Here is a 24,336-nt window from a genome sequence, read left to right as displayed (position 1 = left end):
AACAAATGTTTTTTATGAAAGCAAGGGGACTGCTACCCATAGATGGAAAATTGGAAGTTACTTGGAAATATTTTAGAAGCAATATCTTTCAATGGTAAAGACCACTGCCCGATGATCCTGTTTTAATAACTCCATGAGCAGAAAGGACTGATATGTCCCTCTCCTATATGGTATTTTTCAAACAATATACTTTATCGGGAATATTATCCTTTATTCTTCAATTCATGAATTGTTTGAGGTTGAAGTGAGCGTAAATGTTTTCATACTTAGGAGTCTGGATATGCAAACCTGCTTACCGTGGGAATTTACTTCTGTGAAATTTAGTCCATGAAGTTATACAAAAACCGGTAAAATAAGGAACGTTAACATTCTTACAATGAGAACAGATTTCAATTCCCGGTGGGAGTTAGCGTACGCACGACTTTATCGTGGGAGACCCGGGTTCGATTCCCGGTGGGAGCTCATGTGTTTCGTATTCCATGTTAATCAGTAGATCCACGTCTCCTATAGCCACGCTGCTGACCGGGCAGTTAAACTCAAAATCACAATCACCACCACACGGCGGGAGTTTACATGGTTCGGGTTTTACGTTAATCAATATGTCCACGTCATATATGGTCTTGCTGTTAAAAGAGACGTTAAACTCCAAATCAACTCAACTCATTAAGATCAGAGTTCTGAGTTTAATACCAACTTGAAACCATACGTTCAAAACAAAAATTGAAATAAAATGAAATCTTTATGTTTAACGTCCCATGGTTATGCCGGTTAGGCTAAAGGAGACGGTGATAATGAGAAAGGAGTGAAATGGTGGAATGAAGAAAGTGGGAGGAAACGGGAGAACCCCGAGAAAACCCACCAGCACGGCGTTTGTCCACCACAAAGTCCAAACGGCGCGAGCTGGGATCGAATTAGGGACCCGAAGCACCGGAGGTGAACGCTCTAATACTGAGCCACCGCACCCCCCAAAATGAAAATTATTCATGCTTCTGATACCTATATAAAAATGGAGAGAGAGAGAGAGAGAATAAATATGGTTGTATTTTTCATAGGGCCAAAGTGGCTTAGTGGTAGAGCGTTCACCTCTGGTGCATGGGGTCCTTGGTTCGATCTCAGCTTGCACAAAGTCAGATTTGTGGTGAAGAAACACCGTGTGCGTTCGTTTCTTCAGGATTCTCCTGTTTCCTCCTACCTACATCGTTGCACAATTTTCGTTCACTTCTCATCATCACCGTCTCTTTTACCTAGCTGACATAAGCATGGGACGTCAAACTTAATTTAATTTCATTGAAAAAATTACTATAATTCATAATCTGCATCTTTATAAAGCAACTTTAACAATCATATGGATGTATAATGCTTAAAATTGAATTAAATCGCAATTGCAGTAATCTGCAATATTTTAGGTTTCTCATTTATTTACATCAAATGTTTAGTTATTTGATACTTTATAGCAAGAATATTAACTGCTATATAAGACACTATTATATACCTGTGGCGTGGAAGACCCTGGTTTGATTCCCAACGGGAGCTCACGTTTTTCGGTTTCTATGTTAATCAGTAGGTCCCGTCTCATATAGCCTCGCTGCTGAAAAGGGCGCTAAACTCAAAATCAACTCAACTCAATAATTATCTATACATTGAATTTAATAATAAGGAGGGAGGCCGAATAAAGAGGGAGACCTTAAAATTTAAAACGTAGGGTCAGTGTGAGTCAGAGAGGTCACGGGGGGTGGTGTGTCACAGTTAGTCACGTCCTGTTGACCCACGATCCACTGACCTACTCACAAATCTTGACCCAATTGACTCACTCCATCTCTGGACTGTACACACAAATAAAGCAGACATATATGTAATCTGACCTTACTTGGCCTTCACTAATTTAAGATAATCTACAAAAAATGAAAGAAAGCAATTTCAAACGCAAAAATATAGAAATGTATTTTCAACGGAACAAAAAAAAAAACGTAACAGCCAAGATTTGAACCCGAATTTCTCCACTCAGCAAGCAGACGACTTACCGACTTACCCACGGCATATCTTCCGACTTCTGGTTTTAAAACTTTATTTACACTGCGTGTGTTACCTAACAACGTTACGAGATGTCCTTACTGTCGTGTTAACACGCGTTCCGTAAATTTACGAAGTCGCTCTTTTAATCCAAAATCAATTCGACACACACACACATACACACACACACACACACACACACACACATATATATATATATATATATAGATAGATAGATAGATAGATAGATAGATAGATAGATAGATAGATAGATAGATATGTCGAATCGATTGAGGATTAAAAGAGCGACTTGGTAAATTTACGGAACGCGTGTTAACACAACAGTAGGGATATCTAGTAGCTTTGTTACGTAACACACGCAGTGTAAAAAAAGTTTCAAAACTAGAAGTCGGAAGATATGCCGTGGGTAAGTCGGTAAGACGTCTGCTTGCTGAGTGGAGAAATCCGGGTTCAAATCTGGTCTGGTACGTTTTTTTCTGTTCCGTTGAAAAGACATTTCTATATTTTTGCGTTTGAAATTGCTTTCTTTCATTTTTTGTAGATTATCTTAAATCAGTGAAGGCCAAGTAAGGTCAGATTACATATATGTCTGCTTTATCTGTGTGTACGGTCCAGATATGGAGTGGGTCAATTGGGTCAAGATTTGTGAGTAGGTCAGTGGGTCGTGGGTCAACAAGACGTGACTCACTGTGACACATCACCCACCGTGACCTCTCTGACTCACGTTGACCCTACGTTTTAAATTTTAAGGTCTCCTTCTTTATTCGGCCTCCCTCCTTCAAGGTCCCCCTCCTTATTATTAAATTCAATGTATAAATAACTATTGAGTTGGGTTGATTTTGAGTTTAGCGTCCTTTCTATCAGCGAGGCTATATGAGACGGGACCTACTGATTAACATGGAATCCGAAACACATGAGCTCCCGTTGGAATCAAACCAGGGTCTCCCACGCCACAGGCATATAATTGTGTCATATAGCAGTTAATATTCTTGCTATAAAGTATCAAATAACTAAACATTTGATGTAAATAAATGAGAAACCTAAAATATTGCAGATTACTGCAATTGCGATTTAATTCAATTTTAAGCATTATACATCCATATGATTGTTGAATTTGCTTTATAAAGATGCAGATTATGTATTATAGTATTTTTTTTCAATGAAATGAAATTAAATTAAGTTTGACGTCCCATGCTTATGTCGGCTAGGTAAAGGAGACAGAGATGATGAGAAATGAATGAAAATTGTGCAACGATGTAGGTAGAAGGAAACTGGAGAATCCTGAAGAAACGAACGCACACGGTGTTTCTTCACCACAAATCTGACTTTGTGCAAGCTGGGATCGAACCAAGGACCCCATGCATCAGAGGTAAACGCTCTACCACTACGCCACCGCGGCCCTATGAAAGATACAACCATATTTATTCTCTCTCTCTCCCTCTCTCTCTCTCTCTCTCCATATATATAGGTATCAGAAGCATGAATAATTTTCATTTTGGGGGGCGCGGTGGCTCAGTGGTAGAGCGTTAACCTCCGGCGCTTGGTGTCCCTAATTCGATACCAGCTCGCGCCGTTTGGACTTTGTGGTGGACAAACGCCGTGCTCGTGGGTTTTCTCGTTCTTCTCCTGTTTCCTCCCACTTTCTTCATTCCACCATTTCATTCATTTCTCATCACCACCTTTCTCCTTTAGCCTAACCGGCATATCTGTGGAACGTAAACCTTAAAAATTTCCATTCAAAACCATTACCCTTACACTTTTCTTATATGGAGAGAAGTGCTGAAACCAGAAATCGTTAATTTGAAGCACTTACAGTGTAAATAGAAGGTTAAGGTAAGGAGTAGAACCTATCATTGGGACATTAAATCGATCGAAAGAAAACTCCTCGACATCTTTTACAGTTGATGCTCTGTGAAAATCTGAAACCAGATGTATTAGTCAATTTAACCAATCATACTTTTGATATGGTGCTGCAAGCTGTGATGATATATATACAATTGAGAGGTTGTATCCATTGCAAATACCGTTTGTCACTATCTATTACCATTTCTGTTTACCATTAGTGATAACCTTTGAAACCAGAAATGTTTAATTTAAACTTGTTTTGGATTGAACATAGACTTAATGGACTTGAAGGAATCTATTCTTGGAAAGCTAAATCAATTGAAAAACAATGCATCTCGTATCTCCTACCATGTTTGCTCTATAGAAATAAGTATTACAAACGGAAGTAATAGTAACTTTGAATCACTTTCGGTTTAGTAGTGTGTTGTGAATTGTCATTTTATGTTACCTTAAGACACTGAATTGTTTGTGAATAAATATGCTTCTTTGTTTCTGCTATCATTTGCTTTCAATGTCGATAAACGTTGAAATCGAAAATGACAAGTTTTAAGCACTTCCGCTTTAACTAGAGCTTTAACGGAAAATATGGAATCCATTAATCAGACGCTGTTGTTGTTCAGGTAAAACCATTATAAGTCTTTTTTTTTTCTCGGGATAATAATACATAGGCATAGGTCACTTCTACTGTATATCAACTTCGCGGATTAAAGGAAACTTGTAGCTTCACGAAAGGCATTTGTTGGTTCTTAGATGTCAACACAAGAACAAAAAAATAATACTAGGTGTGCCTTTACTAGTGACTCTACTATGATAACAACAGAATGCTGCCTACGTTTAACATATTATGCCTCCTGGGGTTAGTAAAACGCTTAACTGTGTGGATACCGCTGCATACAACAGGTCTTAGGAACACTAACAAATACGTAACATTGAAAGAACAGAAAATAGTGCATTTTTGAAATGAGCATACAATTCACACTTCACGCAAAGAACCAATATGGGAAATCAGTCAATATCTTCAGTTGAAATTACTGAAAAAGACAGAAACTGGCTATTTAAAACTCCAAGTGTAAACCTGCGCTTGGAGCGATTCTATTAGCTATATCACAACGCATTTTCGTGAGTTGCCTCTGTGGTCAAGCGTGATTAATAGTGCTCTTAAAATTCTAGAACCGGAGAGCGGCGGTTCGAGCCTGAGTACAGTAAAATTCTTTTTTTTCAAAATAGGGATGGCTTTTTAAAAAATATATAAAGTTGTATTTTGAAGTGATTGTAAAACAAATTCAGATTAACTTTCACATTTCCAAGCTCACTCGTATTTATTCGCCATGTCCCAAATTTCACAGAAATAAACCCCTACGTTAGGCGGGTTTGCATATCCAGACTCTTAAGTATGAAAACATTTACGCTCACTCCAACCTCAATCATTTCATGAATTTAACCTGATTTACGTATGTTATTAAGACGTAAAATTGAATGTGATTTATTCTACAAACACTTTTATATATTGCAAGAGCTGTGACGTCCAAATATTCACTGAAAACTCATAGTTGTATCGCAATAAACAAAAGCGAGTATGGAACAGTAAACTGCTTTTACAAAAGTTAAAAGAAAGCCTGCAAAACCATGCAAAATTGTAGAATGGTTTAGGTCGATACTCTATAAATCATATATTTGTGTGTTAAAACCCGATAATAAGTTTTTCTAAGTGTCTTTCTATTTTCATTTGGAGGCGGAAACATTTCTTTGAGTAACTCATTGGAAACTTCTTTTGTTTCAAATTCGGCTAAGACGGAACAATATATAAATTGCAAAACTAAAATCCATAGTTGAAATCAAAACAGAAAGTATGTTTACTACCTCATTATCATCCTCTGATTTGTAACGAAAAACTAATTAAACTAATATTTCTAAATCCGTTCTATTTCCCTTTATATTTCTTCGCTGGGATGATATTCTTATTTCAATTTTTTATCACTAATTCCGAAAAGATTTGCCTAAGATATTGAACTTAGACGGACTTCCTTCTTTTTTTAAAAAATTATAGTGCTAAATTGTGGTCTCCAGTTCCTGTTTGGTGTTCTGGTAACATGGAATGTGTTTGTCGTTGTCGAAAATGGAGTGCTAGCTGTAGAAGTGTGTGATGAAATATTTTTTTACGTTAAAAAAATTAAACTAATTATAAACAGTGGTGATTCGAGAAAATTATCCTCGGGGGAATTTTTAATAGGGGTGGTGGGTTTACTCACTGGTAATCCACATTAAGCATGATCCAAGATATGGTCCCGAAGGCAGAAATTTCTTAGCTTGAGAAGGGTCTCAAATTCTTCCTCAGATCACTCCCTGAAATTATCACTGCTTAAAAGCTTTTCGTAACAAAATATAATATTACACTTCTTTCTCGTTCTCCGTTTTGAAATAGTAGTATCATAACTTATACAGAATTATAATAAAAACATAAAAAGCATAATACTAATCACGTAAAAGTTATCCTGTAACTTACAATTTTGTGTTTGATTAAAACTAATTTTTTTCGCATTGCACTTGAAAGTAACTCATCTCTATATAATACTGACCTGTAAGCCATGCTCAACTTCACTTAATTAACCAATATTTATAAGAATGTTTTTTTTTACTTTACTATTTTCACTATTCCATATTATATACACTTCCAAAATAAAACTCTCGAAAGCGTATAGTAGACGAGTGGGAACTCACAAATAAATTATCATTTATCATACATATTGGTCTCTATTCGAAATTCTATTTAATCGAATCCGACAGGAATACAGACAGAAACATCGATAACTCGTAAAAAGAGAGAGAAAAAATGCGTTGGACTCTCCGGGGACTCGAACTAATCTCGCAGTGTGTTTTACAAAAAGGATCGCCTTAGACCACTTGGCCATGGTAGCAACTAGTGATTGTAGCAAAGGCTTCGAGTAGCAGTTATTCTTACAGAATAGCATGTATTTTCTATTGGTTAAAATTTAAGCCTAATTTACTTTGATGTAATATGTCTATTAATTTGTTTTATGAACACGTTATTGATTACTTTGACGAATGATGCATGTTGTTGGTGCAGATTCTATTGCAGGTTCTTTCATAACACTACAGAAAGTATCAAGGCTCTGTATTATCTTTCATGAAAGTTGACTGGTGCATGCGCAGTACAGAGAGAAGGTGAAGAAGGAAATGCTAACAGATTGTTAGAATGTTTCGCTCGCAAGCAGTAGTTCTCAACTTGGAGGCGCGCTTCCTCCTTCTGGGGAGGCGTGAAGGGTTTACGAAGTCCCTTCGTTTCGTTATATCTCTTGAATGATTATATACAATATCCAGCCACATCTTCTACACATTTGGAAGTGATAAATCGTAGTATAAATTAACCGTCCTCCACACACGGTGCTTGTTGATTTTCCAAGATTAAAAACTGAAATAATTTTTATCTCAATAGAATACAAAAGTTTCAATGAGAGGGCTTGCAACACCTTAATCCCATAACTCTACGATACGTCACTGCCTGAACTGTAACTTTCAAGTTAGAATAGAATAATATAGACATGTGACCTACTAAATATATTTTTGGTTCATTATACGTTTTCAGAAATATCCACTATTACAATGTCAGTAAATGTTAAGTAATTTATTGTAAATTTTTGTACTTTCATTTTTCCTCCTTTTTCCAAACTAAGGTTAAAAAATGTAATAATGAGAGGTTAAGAATTCGAAATATTACGTATATTTTAGCGTATTACGAAATTATATTTAATCGATTCTGACAGGAACACAAATAGGAACGTCAAGAAGAGGTAAAACGAAAATTGTTGTCTGCTGAGATTCGAACTACCCTTGAGTGGTGCCTCGAAAATCTACAGTCGAATGTCTTTATCCACTTCTTTTTATCTACTTATTACTAGTTACTACTTAATTTTATTCACTTTTTACTTGTTTAATTTGCTTTACCAGTAACCTAAAACGACAGGGACATGAGCACAGAAACATCAAGGAAAGTTAAAATTTCAAAGGCTCTCCCACTAGGAAATGAACCCGGGAGCCCGTACACCAAAGTGGCAAGTGCAAACCACTAGATCACTGGGAAGGGCATCCACTCGAGTATTGTAAGCAGTTACGATTGTAGTAAGCGTGTTTCACGTTACACCTTTCATTACAGTATGAAATTTACTTTGTATTACCTGAAGTTTAAGCCTATTTTGGCCTGGTGCAATATGTCTATTGAAATTGTTTTGTGTTCACTGTATTCTTTACTTTGACGAATGATATGTATTCTTTATATAGGCTCTATTACGTATTAGTTCATAAATATTAAGCAATTATCAGGATTATTTATGAGCTTTCATAAAAATTCACTGGTTCATGTGCAGCAGAAACAGAAATATACACTTTACCGACATTATTCATACAAGTCAGAATTCAAATTTCTAACAGGTTGTCAAAATGCCTCGCTCTAAGGGCTGTGGAGAACTGTCTGTTGCTCTGCGAGGAGAAATCATAGACCGAGCAATAGTGGGACAAGCTCTGCCTCACATCGCTAGGAATCTGGGCTGTGACAAGAAAACAGCCAAGAAATGGTTTCAGAGGCATGAAGAAGGTGGTGAATGGTTCAGCTCTCGGTCAAGAAGTGAAAGGCCTAAAGCGACAACTGCAGCTCAAGAGCAAACGTTAGTTACAGAAGCAATCAGCAAACCTCTACGCCACGCTTCGATCCATTTGGACAAAGCCATGGAATATAATTGTTCTCACGAAACAATAAGAAGATTATTGGGGACTGATCTCCACTGTTCAAGACCCGATAGGAAGACTCTTCTGACTGAAACGCAAAAGACCAGACGAATGGAATGGGCACAGGAGAACACAACCCAACCTCTGTCATATTGAGACTTAGTCATCTGGACCGACGAGAAAGTTTTCAAGTCTAGCCAGCAAGGCAGATTTATATTGTATAGACCACGCGGAACCAGGGATGCTGAACAAAATATCAGTACTTCTTGTTCAGAACAAATATTAGCACACTTTTGTGGATACATGATGGCTGCTGGTCCTGTAGATTTGGTTTCAGTGCCCGAGAGAATGAACAGCACTGTTTACGTTAATATCTTCGAAAATACATTGTTATCGTCCTTAGAAAGAAACTTCCCCGAACAGGAAGAATATATATTTATGCATGACAACTGTGTTGTTTGCACTTACCGGCAAACACGAGAGTGGCTAAGTGAACATCCGGAGTTAATTTGTATAGAGTGAACCCCTCTATCCCCAGACTTGAACCCAATTTAACATTTGTGGGCATAGATGGTGCAAGAATGGAAAGAGAGAAGTGACAAAAGAGGCAAAACGTTTCTTCAAAATCAAGTTACGGAACTGTGCCAACACTTACCTGACACACCGTCATATTGCTCGAAACTAATATCTAGTATTCCCTCCAGACTTCAAGAAGTTATTGACTCTGGAGGTGACTATATGAAGTACTAGTGTATTATTTTTGTGCAAACACTTATTTTTCATTTATTTCTTATATTTTTTTCGAGAGCAAGACATTCGTTCTTTATTCATTTCTTTTGTTTGTTTACTTATTAGTTCGTTAAAACGTAAAGGAAGAGTAGTATATCTTCAATAAGTATTTGTAAATTTACTTTGAACGTTTCTAAGAACACATTTATGTCTTTTTCTTACTCGTATATCATGCCCAATATTACTTTCATTTCAGATCATTAATTACTTTATTTCACACCTTGGATAAAAGTATTCTTGTCTCTTTAATGATGTTTTCCCTTTTGGTTGTTTAATTTCTAGATACAAGTATCATCTTAATTCGAATGAATAAAGCTCAGTTTGTTTATTGTCACTTCTTTAATAGCTGAGTTCGAATTCAAGAACAAAGTAGTGTAATTTACATTCATTATTCTTCGTATACTATAGTACTGCCACTATTAAGTATCATTTTTCATGAGTCCAGTTGATTAGTGAGAACTTGGACACACTTTAAACTGATAATTCTTTACGCAATAACAACAGTAAAATACATTTAAGCTGTTCCTTATACTTCACAGCAATGAAACCAATGTTTTGTATTGGTTAAAAAATAAAGCAACCAGAAGTTTCCTAAGAAGACCTATCCTTCCATACAAAACATAAGCCTAAAGTAAAGTGAGGCAATACATTACTAAAATATATTAATATTTCGAATTATTAACCTCCTCTTGTTACACCTTTCAGGCTTAGTTGAGAAAAAAAAGGGAAAATGAAAGTACAATGATTTACAATAAATTACTTAACATTTACTGACATTGTAATAGTGGATATTTCTGAAAACGTATAATGATCCAAAAATATATTTAGTAGGTCACACGTCTATATTATTCGTTTCTAACTTGAAAGTTACAGTTCAGGCAGTGACGTATCGAAGAGTCATGAGGTTGAGGGGTTGTACCCCTCCCATTGAAACTTGAATATTCTATTAGAATAAAAATTATTTCAGTTTTTAATCTTGGAAAATCAACAAGCACCGTGTGTGGAGGACGGTTAATTTATACTACGATTTATCACTTCTAAATCTGTAGAAGATGTGGCTGGATATTGTGTATAATCATTCAAGAGATGTAAGAAAACGAAGGGACGTCTTAAGCCCTTCACGCCTCCCCAGAAGAAGGAAGCGCGCTTCCCGGTTGATAACTACTGCTTGCGAGCGAAACATTCTAACAATCTGTTAGCATTAACTTATTCGCCTTCTCTCTGTACTGCGCATACACCAGTCAATTTTCATGGAAGATAATAAATAGAATTGATACTTTCTATAGTGTTTATGAAAGAACGTGTAATATAATCTACACCAACAACATACATCATTCGTCAAAGTAATCAATAACGTGTTCATAAAACAAATTAATAGACATATTACATCAAAGTAAATTAGGCTTAAATTTTAGCCAATAGAAAGTAATGTTATTCTGTAAGAACAACTGCTACTCGAAGCCTTTGCTACAATCACTAGTTGCTACCATGGCCAAGTGATCTAAGGCGATCCTTTTTGTAAAACATACTGCGAGATTAGTTCGAGTCCCCGGAGAGTCCAACGCATTTTTTCTCTCTCTTTTTACGAGTTATCGATGTTTCTGTCTGTATTCCTGTCGAATTCGATTAAATACAATTTGGAATAGAGACCAATATGTATGATAAATGGTAATTTATTTGTGAGTTCCCACTCGTCTACTATACGCTTTCGAGAGTTTTATTTTGGAAGTGTATATAATATGGAATAGTGAAAATAATAAAGTAAAACAATATTCTTATAAATATTGGTTAATTAATTGGAGTTGAGCATGGCTTACAGGTTAGGATTATATAGAGATGAGTTACTTTCAAGTGCAATGCGAAAAAAATTGAGTTTTAATCCCACACAAAATTGTAAGTTACAGGATAACTTTTACATACTAGTATTATATTTTTTATGTTTCTATTATAATTCTGTATAAGTTACGATACTACTATTTCAAAATACAGAACGAGAAAAAAATGTAATATTATATTTGTTACGAAAACTTTTTTATCAATGATAATTTCAGGGAGTAATCTGAGGGAGAATTTGAGATCCTTCTCAGGCTAAGAAATTTCTGCCTTCGGGACCATATCTTGGATCATGCTTAATGTGGATTACCAGTGAGTATACCCACCACCCCTATTAAAAATTCCCCCGAGGATAATTTTCTCAAATCACCACTGTTTATAATTAGTTTTTTGTTACAATTCAGAGGATAATAATGGGGTAGTAAACATACTTTCTATTTTGTTTTCAGCTATGGATTTTAGTTTTGCAATTTATATAGTGTTCCGTCTTAACCGAATGTGAAACAAAAGAAGTTTCCAATGAGTTACTCAAATAAATGTTTTCCGCCTCCAAATGAAAATAGGAAGACGCTTAGAAAAACTTATTATCCGGCTTTAACACACAAACATATGATTGATAGAGTATCGAACTAAACCACTCGACCATTTTGCATGCTTTTTGCAGGCTTTCTTTTAACTTTTATGAAAGAAGTTTACTGTTCCATACTCGCTTTTGTTTATTGCGATACGACTATGAGCTCTCAGTGAATATTTGGACGTCACAGCTCTTGCAATATATAAAAGTGTTTGTAGAATAAATCATCAATTTTACGTCTTAATAACATACGTAAATCAGGTTGAATTCATGGAGTATCTGAGGTTGGAGTGAGCGTAAATGTTTTCATACTTAGGAGTGTGGATATGCAAACCTGCTTACCGTGGGGATTTAATCCTGTCAAATTTGGTCCATGAAGTTATACAAAAACGGTAAAATAAGGAACGTTAACATTCTTACAATGAGAACAGATTTCAATTCCCGGTGGGAGTTAGCGTACGAGCGCCTTTATCGTGCGAGACCCGGGTTCGATTTCCGGTAGGAGCTCATGTGTTTCGTATTCCATGTTAATCAGTAGGTCCACGTCTCCTATAGCCACGCTGCTGACCGGGCAGTTAAACTCAAAATCATAATCACAAACACAGGGCGGGAGTTTACATGGTTCGGGTTTTACATTAATCAATATGTGCACGTCATATATGGTCTTGCTGTTCAAAGAGACGTTAAACTTGAAATCAACTCAACTCATTAAGATCAGAGTTCTGAGTTTAATACCAATTTGAAACCATACGTTCAAAATAAAAATTGAAATAGAATGAAATCCTTAAGTTTAACGTCCCATGGTTATGCCGGTTAGGCTAAAGGAGACGGCGATAATGAGAAATGAGTGAAATGGTGGAATGAAGAAAGTGGCAGGAAACGGGAAAACCCCGACAAAACTCACGAGCACGGCGTTTGTCCACCACAAAGTCCAAAAGGCGCGAGCTGGGATCGAATTAGGGACCCGAAACACCGGAGGTGAACGCTCTACCACTGAGCCACCGCGCCCCCCAAAATGAAAATTATTCATGCTTCTGATACCTATATATATGGAGAGAGAGAGAGAGAGAGAGAGAGAATAAATATGGTTGTATTTTTCATAGGGCCGAAGTGGCTTAGTGGTAGGGCGTTCACCTCTGGTGCATGAGGTCCTTGGTTCGATCCCAGCTTGCACAAAGTCAGATTTGTGGTGAAGAAACACCGTGTGCGTTCGTTTCTTCAGGATTCTCCTGTTTCCTCCTACCTACATCGTTGCACAATTTTCATTCATTTCTGATCATCACTGTCTCCTTTACCTAGCCGACATAAGCATGGGACGTCAAACTTAATTTCATTTCATTTCATTGGAAAAATTACTATAATTCATAATCTGCATCCTTATAAAGCAAATTCAACAATCATATGGATGTATAATGCTTAAAATTGAATTAAATCGCAATTGCAGTAATCTGTAATATTTTAGGTTTCTCATTTATTCATATCAAATGTTTAGTTATTAGATACTTTATAGAAAGAATAGTAACTGCTACATAAAACACAATTATATGCCTGTGGCGTGGGAGACCCTGGTTTGATTCGCAACGGGAGCTCATGTGTTTCGGTTTCTATGTTAATCAGTAGGTCCCGTCTCATATAGCCTCGCTGATAAAAAGGACGCTAAACTCAAAATCAACTCAACTCAATAGTTATCTATACATTGAATTTAATAATAAGGAGGGGGACCTTGAAGGAGGGAGGCCGAATAAAGAGGGAGACCTTAAAATTTAAAACGTAGGGTCAGCGTGAGTCAGAGAGGTCACGGTGGGTGGTGTGTAACAGTGAGTCACGTCCTGTTGACCCACGACCCACTGACCTACTCACAAATCTTGATCCAATTGACTCGTTCCATTACTGGATTGTACACACAGATAAAGCAGACATATATGTAACCTGACTTTATTTGGCCTTCACTAATTTAAGATAATCTACAAAAAATGAAAGAGAGCAATTTCAAACGCAAAAATATAGAAATGTATATTGAACGGAACAGAAAAAACGTACCAGACCAGATTTAAACCCGGGTTTCTCCACTCAGCAAGCAGATGTCTTACCGACTTACCCACAGCAGATCTTCCGACTTCTGGTTTTGAAACTTTATTTACACTGCGTGTGTTACGTAACAACGCTACTAGATGTCCTTACTGTTGTGTTAACACGCGTTCCGTAAATTTACCAAGTCGCTCTTTTAATCATCAATCAATTCGACAGACATACACACACACAGACACAGACACACACACAATCACACACACACACACACACACAAATATATATATATATATATATAGATAGATAGATAGATAGATAGATATAGATAGATAGATAGATATAGATAGATAGATAGATAGATGGATATAGATAGATAGATATAGATAGGTAGATAGATAGATATAGATAGGTAGATAGATAGATAGATAGATAGATAGATAGATAGCTGCAATGGGTCTATTCCGGATGTTTTCGTTCAGTTTAGACCCCTTTTGCAATGCACGAAAATATCCAAGGGATCTATACAGGACGAATGGGTCTATTGAGGACCAAAAATGGGTCTAAGCCGGACGATAGGGGTTTAAATAGGACGGAGGGGTCTAAGTAGGACGATCAGTGCTACCAACATACTTTTCTTGAAGTGTTTACTGAAACTTTATAAATTATGCTCATCTGATAGTGATTTGAGTTTAGTGTTTCTTTTCAGCAGTAAGGCTATTAGACACTTGAATCTAAAGTTTGAGCTGGAATCCGAACTACATTTGTGCGTTCCAATTTCTGTTCTTTTTCAACCGGGAATCAAACTCGGGACCCCACGTACCAAAGTCATGAGTGCTAGCCACTATAGCAACGATAATAGCAATAAGCATGGCATAGAGCTTGTGGTAGCATTATAGTATCAAACTACATATATCCATTATATTTCTTCCATCTCATTTGGGATTTTTTTTTAATTGAGAAATATTATACTAGTTTCCAACTCTACCATTATACCAAGATCACTAAAAGTACAGTCATCCAAGTAAACAAAACACATCTTAATTCCAAGTAATTCGGAATACTTAATAAATAAAAATATAAATACACAAAAACATTAAAATAGAAACGTAAAACTTTAAACACTTGATGCAGCACTTACAATTTGGGACATCTTTTCGATATAGTTTATAAATATCTTATTGATAAAGTGGTAGACCGCTTATGGTGGCGTTTCATGGTTCGATGGTGGCTAGTGCCAAGTCAGATTTGGGATATAAAAACACCGTGTGCATCGGTTTTCTCTGGATTCTCCCGTTTCATCTATTATCAAGTGTGGGAGGATTCAGTAGCCTCCGTAGAAAAAGTCATTTTGGAAGTTCCACTATTTTCACGAAATGTGGTCAAAGTCCTTTTCAAGTATGATGTTGCAAACTAAATGTGTTTCAACTTTCATAAAACTCAAACCGGTTACAAGTATGTGGAGGAAAGACTATGATGATTATTGAAGTTTAGTATCTCTTTTATGTACCAAGGCATATGTCATAGGCGTAGAGGCGTCATTGCCTCTACGCCTATGACGTAGATCTACAGTGAAAAATGGTATGTGAACGACCATAATACTTTAAAATTTAGGTACTCTTTCATCACGAATCGAACCCATGATCTAATGAACCAAGGACGCGTGTTAATTACTAGACCAGCGAAAAGTTTGGGGAAAAATTAAAAATGTATATATTACATCTTGAAAATTGATCTACCAGCTTTCACAAGAACTAAAAAAAAAGTGTTTTAGATTAGTCTCATCTTATGAAACAGTAAAGAGATACCTGTAGTATGCATTCAAAGTTCACTACTCTTACGCTTTTGGTAAGGAAAAAATTTAACTTGGGAAAAAGTATTTTAAATCCATCTAGTGGCAAACAGTTTCTAGTCACCGCGCTCCAATCACCGCAGGCTTCTTAGAGGTATACATAATGATTTATTTATACTTGTCATTTACCCCACACTTCCCTGGCTACAACCCAATTAAGAATTAGATATTTGGAATCTTCCAGTTGGATGGATGGTAAGTTAGGCATAAAGCCTAAATGTATATCAAATAACGAAGGGGCACTATTATGTTTGGTTTAAGTTAAACATGAAAGATATATGTCATCTCATTGAACCCGTGCCCTTATATGTGGAAGACATACCATGAATGCGCACTTACAAAAGGAGCCAACCTGTTAGAAAATGAGTGTTTCTTTAATTGACAATTTTGTAATACGAATTTTGATTACTCCCTCAGTAATCACCATAGCTAATAGGATCATTAATAACAACTAGCTTTTTATTTGTGTTAACATTCTCGGATTTACAGATTCTATAATTCAAAGAAAGAAGGATTACAATCATTAGATTGAATGAGTGGAGAATTGCAATATGTGTTATCAGTGACGTATTTAAGATTCGTTTCGGGAGGGGATTTGCTAACTTTCGGGGGGGGGGATTTGCCTGTAAATGTGAAAATTTTGCAAGATATTTCATTTACTTTACTATAGTAAGATTTCCGAGGGCTTAAGCCCGGAAGACCCTCCTAAATACGCCACTGTGTGTTATTCTTTATATTATTAAAAAATATGATAATTCCAAGTTAAAGTAAACATTTTTAATGCACTTAATTTTCCAATTTTAAAAATTTCTAATGTTTCTTAATATGCCAGTATTTACTCTGATTTCTCATCTAAATTTATGTTTTGTGCAGTTTGTGTTTTGAGTATATTCTTCTATAGTTATTTTGCGTTTTTTTAAAATTACTTTTTTTAAAATTATTTTGCGTTTTTTTTTTTTTAATTATTGTCAAATTACTTTAAGTTTAAGGCCACACGAAAGTTGTATGAACAAGAGGAATTGATATAGCATAATTAAATAAAAATATTGTTAAACCTACCCAGGGATTAGTGGCCGCATTGGCTTAGTGGTAGAGCGTTCACCTCTGGAGCTTGGGGTTCCTGGTTCGATCCCAGCTCGCGCGAAATGAACTTTGTGCTGGACAAACACCGTGTACGTGGGTTTCCTCAGGATTTTCCTATTTCCTCCCAATTTCTTCATTTCACCATTTCATTCATTTCTCAACATCACCGTCTCGTTTAGCCTATCCGGCATAACCGTGGGGCATAAAACTCAAGGATTTCATTTCATTTTCTACTCACGGATCAAGGCCGGATTAAGGAGGGCTTAGGGGGCTGTAGCCCTGAGCCTAAAGGCGGATGGGGCCCCCCAATTTGATCAAAGTCTCAACTGGCTGTCTAAAACGCTTACTTTCAGCTGGTGTATGCCGTGTGTCTAGTTACGAGGAGCAACTCAGGGATTATTCTGCACATGTACAAATTTATCTTTTCTTGAAGATGATACAATGAGAATTTACTGCGTTACTATTCTAAACTGCACCAGCCGACAGCCTTGAAAATTCGAAGTTCCATTTCAAATTCATTTACAAATAACAGTTTTCTGCAAACCTTATATATTTGGGATATGACTCACTCGTTCATTCATCAAAGCTTATAGAATATTTGCTGTAAATATCGGAACTTAAAATTTGGCAAATAGTTCCGATATTTTATTCTTAGTGTTACTACCTGTACTATAAATCATATATATGAGGCATATGTTTAGTTGTTATATACAGGAAGTTGCCTATGGATTTTGAAGAAAAATATCATAAGTGAAATTACAATGTTTAATTTCACAAATGGCCCCTAGTTTACTCTCTTTGAGGGGAAATTTCGAATTCTTTTGTGACACAAGTATATAATAAAAATTCGAAAACTCGAAATTTCCCCTCAAAGAGAGTAAACTAGGGGCCATTTGTGAAATTAAACATTGTAATTTCACTTATGATATTTTTCTTCAAAATCCATAGGCAACTTCCTGTATATAACAACTAAACATATGCCTCATATATATGATTTATAGTACAGGTAAAGGGAGAAAACTCTAAACTTCCAATTTTCGCCCCTATAAGAGAAAATTAGGGAGAAAAATCCAAAAGCACATATTGTGACATTATAATATTTATGACTTATTTCTATCACAATTTAAATAATTTTGACTATTACGGTGTCGATCCCGTGTTTTGAGACAATTGGAAAACGCTTGAATTGTGAGTTATCAAATCTCTATTTCGAAAGAAATAAACGATAAATAGTATTGGAAGTCTAGGTGTTGCCCACATATTATTGAGCCAAAGTACTTTACTTGGTTTGCTGTAGCCATTTGTTAGTCTTAACCAGAGGTAGATAGATACGCTGCTTATCCAATGGGTCTATTCGGATCGTTTCCGGCGCGTTTAGACCCATCTTGGAATGAACTACAATATGCAAGGGGTCTAAAACGGACGACTAAATGAAACAACGTTTTCGACCATTTTTCTATACACTGTTATCACTCCCGTTTTAAAAGACTGAGGTAGCTAGATACCATGAGACAAAAATAGCCAAAACTTGTTACAAATATAGTTTTGGCTCACGCTGGTTATAAAGTGTAATCTACATTCTCGATATACTTTACAGTATTTTCATTCTCTCTGTAAAGAAGAAAAGATACTGCAATTATACAGTAAATAGACATGATTTATGGACACTACAGTGCGTCAATGCAAGTTTTCGCTTACTCTCAGCCAGGCCCGTATCCACGGGGGGCCAAGAGGGGGCCGGCCCCCCCCTAAATTTTTCTTGGCCCCCTCTAAAATTTTAATTGAAGACTTGCAAAAAAATCTCGATTAACTCTATGTGTGAACACTAAGAATAAAATGCAATATAAAAGAGATTATTCCAAGAATTTTTCCATTTTAACTATTTGACGAACACTTCTAAACATAGTTTAAAGGAGTTAAAGTAAAGTTTATCAGTCTTCTCGAATCTCCATATGAAATTACACAATATATATTGAAGCAAGTTTTCCGAAAAGAAGGAATATGTTCATAATACTTTACCCCACAGTTGTAATAGTGATCTGGGAGGTAGGAGACGAAGTGCTTACTTCAAGCCAAATCATAAAAACAGGAGCAGGAACAAAGCATTTATCTTTGTCGATTGCTGTAACGGCGGTAGGTTATTGTTATTCTATTGTGTAGTTGTAGTACATACATGCATTGCAAAATCCTCGTCAACAGCAAACCTTAGATTAACTGTGGAACAATTAGTTGTGAATTGAATTAAGAGCTCCGAGTTCCGTTAAAGGCGATTGATTCTAGTAGGAGGGCCAAATTATTGTGATGTGATATGTAAAACAAGAACTGTGGTGGAACATTCACCGAAGTAATGGTTGCAAAGACTTTCATATGTTTGTTCTCGTAGAAGAATAAAGTTAAGCTAAATTACCTTAATTAGATGAGTAACTGAGTAAGTGAACATATTTAACGTTTAAGTTTAAGGATTAAATTCCGGGTTGTGGAGCCAGGACTAGTAAAAATTTGCAAGATTTAGAGGAGAAATTAAGTAGCAAAATGTTTTGTATTGTACTTAGGGTGGGAGATCCCGTGGAAGTAGCTAGTTTTCATATAAAAACGTTGTAAATTGGAACTATTTCTTAGTCGCGTACGCGTAATAATGTTGTAATTCAACATGAAAGAAGCAGTGATGCTTTTACTCGATACTAGATGGGTGCAGCGTTTTACTTACATTGAGAAAAATCTGTTCTCCGGACAGTGGTATATTGTACAAATATACGGAATCCTCTTGCTTACTACAAAAATCAGAACGCAGCATAGCTTATCCGTATGCTACATAGGAACTGCCCTTAGGTGTTACATCATGCCTTTGCAGGATGTCTGATGTCTAACAGTCTTCCTTATATTGCATACATATATGTATGCTACCTTCGTCAGCTATATGTTATATACGTCCATTTGTATGTGAGATCCTGACAGCCTATATTGTTTCATACGGAAATTATGTATAGATGGAACACTTATACAGAAAGTATTATAAAACATGCGTTTTCATTTATACGCTTGCTGTATGTTGTCCAAAAACTAAGGTACAGGATTTACAAATGCAATCTACGATATTACGTAAGCCGCATACATTTTTTCTCACTGTAGTTTTTAATAACATTATAGTATTTTTTTTAGCTGTTTTGGTATATGTCGTCTTGGTATAGTGTGCAGGTGGTTCATTTATATAAAACGAGTTTAATTTATGATTTTAAACAAGAACTTAGTACAAATATTAAATAAAAAATACAACTGTAGTTGTAAACAAGGGAATTACTTCAAAGTTACCCATCCAGCTAATATTTAACAAAAAACAGAATAAAATCTGCAATCATCAATTTCTACTTAAACTTTACTCATTTTATGTTCTGTTACGTTACCTCGAGGTTGTGAGTACGGGGGAAGAACCACAATTACATATGGAAATCCATTATTAACCAAAAGGGGAGACTGGTGGGCCGTGCGGAGCACGGTTGTGGGTAGTTAATGGGGAGTGCGCAGTTGGGAAGAACGAGCGAAGGGAGAAGCCGAAGTAAGGTGGGATGATGCACTACTAGGTTACTTAGGTTAGGTTATGCCTACTTTGCACTTACCTTAGTACGTACTTAGGTTTGTAGAGCTCTCCTATCTCAAGCAGAAACTCGTGAACGATTGTTGGTGGTCTTTGTTCTTTCACTAATTAAGCCATGAATATTCAGAAGATTAACCTCACTATCAACATCATGTTTTACAAATGTTACTACTGTCAATTCACATCCAGCGCAAAGACCCTGTACACTTGCAGGCACGTTTACTCGAAAATTATCCACAATCCAACCGTCCTTAACCTAGAGACAAGTAATTCCCTCTACTTGCGAATTAGTCCCGTCTTTATAACCGCTTATCAAAAGGTATTACACATGAATTACGCTTCGCTTACATGTTATCAAGCACAAAAACAATCAAATTATCAATTTCTTCTAGGTAATTTTGATAAAAACGGAAGGGCAACTTCGCAAGTTAACCCTAAACAAGAGCCTAAGTAAAGTTGTATTTCCTTATTTCACAGTAGATCATCTCTCGTTCTTGATCTTAATATTAGTATTGCATGTGGACTATCAAAACATTTATATTTTAATTCTAATTCGTGTAGTTAGTAATACCCATTTAATAAAATTCAAGTTTTTTTCATGTAGATTACAGAATGTTAATGTGTGTGTGTGTGTGTGTGTAAGGGGGGATAATAGAATTAAGTAGAAGCAAAATACTTAAACATTCAAGAGCAGATACCGGTATGATGAATTGCTGATGTTACTATTTGAAGAACTATAATATGGTTGGCTCGCCCCCCCCCCCCCTAACTTCTACCAGGCTCCCTCTACATTTTTCGGCTGGCTACGGGCCTGCTCTCAGCTAGTATGCCTTCTGTCTATTTACACGAAGCAACTCGGAGATTATTGTGTGTTTACAATTGACTAAATATGGAACATGGTAGGTGTTAAATTTTGAAAATAAAAAATAACAAAAATATTACTGAAAATCATAACAAACACATCATTTCCGCTTACTTGTTATGGTATATCGTGTATAAGTTGAAACTACAAGTAGAGTGAATTCCCAAGAGGAAAAGAATATTAGTGAGGTACTGACACGTGAAAACTAGAAGTGATTTATTGTTTTACAGCTCCTTTTGTCTGCCATTTTAACACTAGAAGCACGAAGCAGTTATTTTGACTGCTTCAAGAAATATAATTTCGTATCACTTCTGTAATATTTTCGCTAAGGCCCTGAAATTCATTGGCTTTTAATATTTTTCTGCCCACTTGTTGATAGCATTAATAATAAGTTTATGCTTCTTTTTAAAGGGGCGCTATTGTCAGTTATACCTAGAAGCACGAAGCAGTCATTTTGACTGTCATATAAAGAGTATAGGAAATTAGTGCTTCTGTTTGTAAGTTACATATGGCAGTATTAAATGTTTCTTGTTTGTAGACAAACGAAAAATTGAAACCTTTATTTATTGTAATTTGAGAGAGAAAAATTTAAGATAACTTATTGTTTTATTAGGTATATTGCAATACATAATTCCAACTATAACTTCATATTTTTTATTGTGTTATAAGATTTCTGTGTTTTATGGTCGACAAACAAATAAGTTCAGATACATGCGGCCAATATCTACATGTTAGTGTACACTTGGAGTTGGTTGAGCTGAACCGTGTACATTGACATTTTACGATGAGAACTCTAGAAATACTTCGAGTGCTACATCATCTCTTAGAAGATGAGTCGGAGGATTCAAGTGAAGGGTATGGAAACCGGAGTGATTCTGAACTTGAAGAGAACATTTTATATTCAAGTGATGAAGGAGAGGAAAACAGAGATGGAGATGACGACGCCAATAGCGGTGACAGTTTTATTGCTCCAGATGGAACATTGTAGAAAAAAATTGGATTTCGGACAAGCTGACGTTTGCTGCACATCTAAGCAGAATATTGTTCGCGAAGCTCCAGCACCGACAAAAGTTTGTCAAGTGGTAAGTGTCTGAGGAAAAACGTAGTGTTTTTCGTTCACTATTTGATAAATCTATGATGAGGCATATCCTAAAGTGTGCCGTTTCTGAAGCATATAGGCAACTGCAGTCAGCAACATGGACTTTTAACTCTTTCAAAACTACAGTCTTATTAGTGCCTTATTGTTTATTGATTTGTTTCGGCATTGCCCACTAGGTTCTTGTGGGTAAGATCAACAAGGCCACAATTTATAGTAAAATAATAAGTGGGGATAGGTTCTGTGAAATAAAACGGTAGTTGATACTTGATGAAAAGGCACAAGATGTGAACGACGTCAAGGGAACAAATTCGCAATCGAGTCGGAACTGTGAGATGAGTTTATTGAGAACGGCATAAAATTTACAAACCACATGACAACGTGACCTCGGCGAGTAAGTTTATCCTACGAAAGCCAGAGTTCGATTTCTGCAATATATGCCAAATAAACCCGATAAATTTGGCATCAAAATCTGGTTACTAGCTGACATACAATCACTCTACCCTCAATGGCTTTCCATATCTGGGCAATTATTGGTAACGTCATGCTGGGACACAGTTAGGTGAAATTCTAGTGTCTAGTTTGATAAATCCTTTTGTTGGAAAAAGAATAAATGTGACAAATGTAATAACTTATTCAAAACAAGGAAACTAGCTGAAAGATCTTTATCAATGTGATGTTTACCGCGATCAGAGTGGTAATGAATTAGCTGTCTACAAATGTAAAAGCAACAAAAGTGTCTTTGTGTTGAGTTCCATGCGGAGTCAGGGTGAATTTCCAGGACACTATAACAAAAAACGAAACTATATGTTTTACAATCAGATCAAGTTTAGTGTGGACATTGTGGATCAAATGATGAAGAAACACAAAGTGAGTTGTGCGTATTGATTCCTGGAAGATGTATAGAGAAGCTACTGGAAAGAAGATCAGTAGGGGACGTTTGGCCGAAGATTTGATTGTCAATGTCACTGCGCTTCCACACGGAACCGAAAAAATGTCAAGAACGATTGTGGAAAAAATAAAAAACAGCTAACATATGCTATACATGTCGAGAGTATGTTTGTGGAAAGTGTGTACTGCAGAGATACGAAAGCGAATTATCTGTTCCAAGTGTGGGTGACATTGTGATGGTCTTCTCCTAAGAAGATATTTTCGAAAGATATCATAGCAAATATTATTTTACAATCAAATTTAAAACCTAAGAGTGAAAGTAATCTTTAGTTTCTTTCATTATTTTAGAAATACTGATATTAAATTTATTATATTAATAAATATTTTAATAATATATTTTTAAATAAAGTTCCCTTAGTGTTTATAAATAAAAACAACAAAATAAATAATATGCTTTCTAGGCTTACTTGTAGATGTGTCTCATTGAGAATGTCAATAAAGTGTGCGTGGGTTTTCTCGGGGTTCTCCCGTTTCCTCCCATATTCTTTATTCCACGATTTCATTCATTTCTCATCTTCACCGTCTCCTTTAGCCTAACCGGCATAACCGTGGGACGTAAAACTCAAAGATTTCATTTCATTTCATTTCAATGTCAATAAAATAGTCATTATGTGGTACCATTCGTTTGTATTTTAGTGAAAAACCGAAAGCAGTCAATTTGACTGCTTCGTGCTTCTAGGGGGTTCAAAATGTCCGTGCTTCTAGTGTTAACAGGCTATGCAAAGAATATGCCAATCAATGATGGTGAGTAAGGTCGATTTTTACTTAGGTGGTAAGTAACAAGGAAGTATTCCTGGGTATATAGCGACTTGTAGTGATAAAATTGGAAGTTTTCGATTATTTTATTAGGTGCAATCTGACGTTCTTGTTCATAAACGAAGCTACATAATATAATGTTTCTGTAAAGATATGGTCCGTTTTGCCTGTTCTTCATTCACGGCTTAGTATGCTACCGAGAATAGAAACTGGAACAAGTACTTTGACCACTATTCTACGTTGCGGCACTATGCTATCTCACGTAGTCACATCTCGACTTTTGAGATTGACTTTGTTTCTAAAATGA

Source organism: Thermobia domestica, chromosome 17 (assembly GCF_964235325.1).
Source record: "Thermobia domestica chromosome 17, izTheDome1.hap1.1, whole genome shotgun sequence".
In the NCBI taxonomy this organism is placed as follows: Eukaryota; Metazoa; Arthropoda; class Insecta; order Zygentoma; family Lepismatidae; genus Thermobia; species Thermobia domestica.
This window is presented reverse-complemented; position numbering follows the sequence as displayed.